We start from the raw sequence: 6000 nt of genomic DNA on the forward strand, positions 1-6000 counted from the left end.
ACTTGGTGGGCCTGTTTCTGTGCTGTAAGTCTCTAAAGCCTAAAGAACACTGTTAAAATGGGAAAAGACTAAACTAATCATCAAAAGAAGGTAGACAAAACTGCTGGAGAAACTCAGCGGGTGAGGCAGCATCTATGGAGCGAAGGAAATAGGTGACGTTTGGGGTCGAGACACTTCTTCAGACTGATGTGGGAGTGGGGGGGGGGGGGGTGGGAAGGAGAAAATATGAGATGGAGACAGCTGGGAAGGGGAGGGGATGGAGGGGGAAAGCAAGGACTGCCTGAACTTGGAGAAGTCAATGTTCAAACTGCCCAAGCGAAATCTGAGGTGTTGCTCCTCCAATTTGCGGTGGGACTCACTCTGACCATGGAGGAGGCCCAGGACAGAAAGGTTGGATTCGGAATGGGAGGGGGAATTGATGCTGAGCCACCGGGAGATCTGGTTGGTTATTGCGAACTGAGCGGAGGTGTTGGGCAAAGCGATCGCCTAGCCTGCGCTTGGTCTCACCGATGTAGAGTAGCTGACACACAGATGCAATAGATGAGGTGTTCAAGAAGGAACTGCAGATGCTAGAAAATCGAAGGTAGACAAAAATGCTGGAGAAACTCAGCGGGTGCGGCAGCATCTATGGAGCGAAGGAAATAGGCGACGTTTCAGTCTGAAGAAGGGTTTCGGCCCGAAACGTCGCCTATTTCCTTCGCTCCATAGACGCTGAGACACCCGCTGACTTTCTCCAGCATTTTTGTCTACCTGCAATAGATGAGGTTATAGGTGAACCTCTGCCACACCTGGAAAGACTGCTTAGGTCCTTGGATGGAGTCAAGGGGGGAGGTAAAGCGACAAGTGTAGCATTTCCTGCAGTTGCAAGGGAAAGTAACTTTGACTTTGACTCTGACATCGGGGGGGGAGAGTGCAGTGGAGAGATACGTTTTTTTTGGCCTTCCATCACAGCAATGTGATGGATGTTTATGTAATATGTATATTATGTTGTGTCTGGGGTCTATTTGTTGTAATGTATGGCTGCAGAAACGGCATTTCGTTTGGACCTCCAGGGGTCCAAATGACAATAAATTGACTATTGACTATTGACTAAGTACCAGGGGAGGGGGTGGGAAGGGACGAATTGACCAGTGAGTTACGGAGGGAGCGGTCTCTGCGAAAAGCCGAAAGGGGAGGAGATGGGAAGATGTGGCCAGTGGTGGGATCCCGTTGGTGGTGGCGAAAATGTCGGAGGACTATCTGTTGTAAGAATTATTATCTAAATGGTGGCCGATTGGGAAAGGGGGAGATGCAGCGAGACCTGGGTGTCATGGTACACCAGTCATTGAAGGTAGGCATGCAGGTGCAGCAGGCAGTAAAGAAAGCGAATGGTATGTTAGCTTTCATTGCAAAAGGATTTGAGTATAGGAGCAGAGAGGTTCTACTGCAGTTGTACAGGGTCTGGGTGAGACCACACCTGGAGTATTGCGTACAGTTTTGGTCTCCAAATCTGAGGAAGGACATTATTGCCATAGAGGGAGTGCAGAGACGGTTCACCAGACTGATTCCTGGGATGTCAGGACTGTCTTATGAAGAAAGACTGGATAGACTTGGTTTATACTCTCTAGAATTTAGAAGATTGAGAGGGGATCTTATAGAAACTTACAAAATTCTTAAGGGGTTTGGACAGGCTAGATGCAGGAAGATTGTTCCCGATGTTAGGGAAGTCCAGGACAAGGGGTCACAGCTTAAGGATAAGGGGGGGGAAATCCTTTAAAACCGAGATGAGAAGAACTTTTTTCACGCAGAGAGTGGTGAATCTCTGGAACTCTCTGCCACAGAGGGTAGTTGAGGCCAGTTCATTGGCTATATTTAAGAGGGAGTTAGATGTGGCCCTTGTGGCTAAGGGGATCAGGGGGTATGGAGAGAAGGCAGGTACGGGATACTGAGTTGGATGATCAGCCATGATCATATTGAATGGCGGTGCAGGCTCGAAGGGCCGAATGGCCTACTCCTGCACCTAATTTCTATATTTCTAAGAAGCACCTTACACGCACACAACAAAACCATACTCTTACCGGCCGGTTTAAGACCTTGGCAGAGGATTACTGGCAGTAATCCACCCTCAGGATTCAGCTGCTGCACAAAACTCTGCCGACCTGGCTTCAGCAGATTGAGGCATTTTGTTCACAGTTCTACCCAAGCACCGAAGGTTCGGAAATTTCCACAACGCGAGTGGGGGTTTTTTTTTTTTCCTTCCCTTCTGCGCACCTGTCACCGAAGGATCCCGCCGCTCTCTCACCTGGCCCCGGAATAAATGACCAAGTACATAAAGCCGAATTAGTGTGGTAATCCGACGCCAATCTCTCGCTTCTGACGTCGGTGCAACTCGTCCCACATGGGACAGTGTAGAGAGCGAGAGAGAGAGAGTCACGATAGCAGCAGGTCCGACGAAGTAATCTCAGCTGCCTCTCAAATCTTCCATGTCCTCGCACGGCAGGGAAAGAGGCCCTTTGGCCCACTGTCCATGTCCATGCCCAACTCCACCGCCCTTCCACCGTGGGACGTGGGAGGAGACCGGAGCACCCGGAGGAAACCCACGCAGTCGCAGGGAGAACATTCAACCGGCACACACACACACTAAACTTTTCCAAAATGTAATTCAGCGGTACAGACACCCCGGCAACCATGTGGCAACAGCCGCCACCTGTGGTCGTCTAAACAATCGCCTAACTGGGACAGGCCCATCATGTCTCTTGTGGGCCAAAGGGCCTGTATCTGTGCTCTACTGTTCCATTAGAAACCTGAAGAGTAACCTTTTCTCACAGAGGGCAGTGGGTGGGAGGGAGCTGCCAAAGGAAACATAGAAACATAGAAATTAGGTGCAGGAGTAGGCCATTCGGCCCTTCGAGCCTGCACCATTCGCCATTCAATATGATCATGGCTGATCATCCAACTCAGTATCCCGTACCTGCCTTCTCTCCATACCCCCTGATCCCCTTAGCCACAAGGGCCGCATCTAACTCCCTCTTAAATATAGCCAATGAACTGTCCTCAACTACCCTCTGTGGCAGAGAGTTCCAGACATTCACCACTCTCTGTGTGAAAAAAGTTCTTCTCATCTCGGTCTCGGAAGTGGTTGAGACAGGAAAAATAACAGTATTGAGGAGACATTTGGACAGGACCATGGATGGGAAAGAGGGATATGGGCAATAGGGTCCAGCACATCAGCACAATGTCCACTCATCTAAATGGGGCACATTGGTCGGCATTACGTGAGATTATTTGTTTGCACGCAGTACAAGTATGGAAGAGTCACCATGTAAATGGCAATGACAGAGTTACAAAGGTTTGTCAGGAACCTATCCACACTAAGGAACTAAGAGATGGAAGAACCTGGGAAACATAGAACAATCCTAGAGTTAACATCTGACCTCAGAGAGAAGCAGGCATTGAGGGGGGGGATAGGTGTTCGAAAGGGCACGCCCTTCATCTGTCTGGACACGCACCTCATCTACATGTCACCACCTCCTCATCTACATTAGGTGAGGGGCATGTCCATCTAGGTGAGGGGCGTGTCCATCTAGTTGAGGGGCATGCCCATGTAGGCAAGGGGCATGTCCATCTAGGTGAGGGGCATGCCCATGCAGGTGAGGGGCGTGTCCATATAGTTGAGGGGCGTGTCCATCTAGGTGAGGGGCGTGTCCATGCAGGTGAGGGGCGTGTCCATCTAGTTGAGGGGCGTGTCCATGCAGGTGATGGACATGCCCAAGTAGGCAAGGGGCGTGTCCATCTAGGTGAAGGGCGTGTCCATCTAGGGGTCCATGCAGGTGATGGACATGTCCATGTAATTGTAATTGTAATTGTAAGGGGTGTGGTGAGGGGCGTGGTGAGGGGCGTGTCCATACAGGTGAGTGACGCGTCCATCTTGATGAGGGGCGTGTCCATCTAGATGAGGGGCGTGTCCATTTAGGTGAGGGGCGTGTCCATCTAGATGAGGGGCGTGTCCATATAGATGAGGGGCGTGTCCATCTAGGTAAGGGGCGTGTCCATCTAGGTGAGGGGCGTGTCTGTTTAGATGAGAGACGTGTCCATCTAGATAAGGGGCGTGTCCATACAGGTGAGGGGCATGTCCATATAGGTGAGGGGCGTGTCCATACAGGTGAGGGGCGTGTCCATATAGGTGGGGGGCGTGTCCATCTAGGTAAGGGGCGTGTCCATACAGGTGAGGGGCGTGTCCATCTAGATGAGGGGCGTGTCCATTTAGATGAGGGGCGTGTCCATACAGGTGAGAGGCGTGTCCATATAGTTGAGGGGCGTGCCCATCTAGATGAGAGACGTGTCCATCTAGGTGAGGGGCATCTCCATACAGGTGAGTGACGTGTCCATATAGTTGAGGGGCGTATCCATCTAGATGAGGGGCGTGTCTGTTTAGATGAGGGGCGTATCCATTTAGTTGAGGGGCGTGTCCATACAGGTGATGGGCGTGTCCATATAGTTGAGGGGCGTGTCCATCTAGGCATGGGGCGTGTCCATACAGGTGAGGGGCGTGTCCATTTAGGCATGGGGCGTGTCCATACAGGTGAGAGACGTGTCTGTTTAGGTGAGGGCGTGCCCCATGTAGATGAGGGGGCGTGCCCCATGTAGATGAGGGGGCGTGTCCATGTAGATGAGGGGGCGTGTCCATGTAGATGAGGGGGCGTGCCCCATGTAGATGAGGGGGCGTGTCCATGTAGATGAGTGGGCGTGTCCATGTAGATGAGGGGCAGGGTCACCTCCCCCCCCCCCTCCGCCTGACCCTCACCTGCTGTCAATCGGCCAAATGGGCCCGGGCGGTGCCTCTCCCTCCCTCCCTCACGAAAACAAACGCACAAGACTGACAACCCCGCGAATAAACCCACCAACACGGGCTCCAGCGGCCACAACCTTCCTTACCTGTCAGTCGGCGGCTCGAGTCGGTCCCTGAGGTAATTAATTAATTTTTTTTAAATTTAAACTGCCGTGAGCGGGCTGACAGCTGACAGTTGACGGGAGAGGGCCCGGGGAGGAGGATAGTCTTTCCACCCCGCCGCCCCTTCGCTCTGCTCCGGCACACACACACAGAGAGAGAGAGAGAGAGGGAGAGGAGGATGGAAAAACTTCACGCAATGCCCCGCCTCTGGCCCGGCCCGGCCCAGCCGGCGGACAGCCTCCCTCCCTCCCTCCCTCCGCGCCAACGCCTCCCCGCCCCGCGGTGGGCGGGAACCCCGGACACCCGCCCCTCCAACAGCCCCATTGGGTCGACACAGACCCGCCCCCCGAGCCTATTGGTCCACAGACGCGTCAATCGAGCCGCCTCCCGCCCGATTGGTCGACAGAGGCGTCAATCTACACGCACTAGACCCGCCTCCTGCGTCATTGGTCCACAGACGAGTCAATCGACACGCCTCCCGACCCGATTGGTCCACAGACGCGTCAATCGACACGCCTCCCGACCCGATTGGTCCAAAGAGGCGTCAATCTACACGCTCTAGACCCGCCTCCTGCGTCATTGGTCCACAGACGCGCACTAGACCCGCCGCCCGGTCCCATTGGTCCACAGACGCGTCAATCTGCCCGCCGCCCGGCCCCATTGGTCCACAGACGAGTCAATCTACACGCCCTAGACCCGCCTCCTGTATCATTGGTCCACAGACGCGCCCTAGACCCGTCGCCCGGTCCCATTGGTCCACAGACGCGCACTAGACCCGCCGCCCGGTCCCATTGGTCCACAGACGAGTCAATCTACACGCCCTAGTCCCGCCTCCTGCGTCATTGGTCCACAGACGCGTCAATCTACACGCCTCCCGACCCGATTGGTCCACAGAGGCGTCAATCTACACGCACTAGACCCGCCTCCTACGTCATTCGTCCACAGACGCGCCCTAGACCCGCCGCCCGGTCCCATTGGTCCACAGACGCGTCAATCGACCCGCCTCCCCACCCGATTGGTCCATAGACGCGCCAATCTACACGCCCTAGACCCGCCTCCTGCGTCATTGG

At 54.1% G+C, this 6000-nt stretch overlaps 1 protein-coding gene across 1 annotated transcript in view; it reads right to left on the reverse strand.

Moving 5' to 3' along the window:
* Positions 1-5098, reverse strand: part of LOC129693322 (zinc finger and BTB domain-containing protein 7B-like) — a 99734-nt gene extending 94636 nt beyond the window's left edge. Inside the window, 1 exon segment of the mRNA XM_055630168.1 lies at positions 4915-5098. The gene's annotated coding sequence lies outside the window, so the exon portion shown is untranslated.
* Positions 5099-6000: the final 902 nt, after the last annotated feature.

The sequence above is a fragment of the Leucoraja erinacea genome, unplaced genomic scaffold (assembly GCF_028641065.1).
Source record: "Leucoraja erinacea ecotype New England unplaced genomic scaffold, Leri_hhj_1 Leri_262S, whole genome shotgun sequence".
Lineage (NCBI taxonomy): Eukaryota > Metazoa > Chordata > Chondrichthyes > Rajiformes > Rajidae > Leucoraja > Leucoraja erinaceus.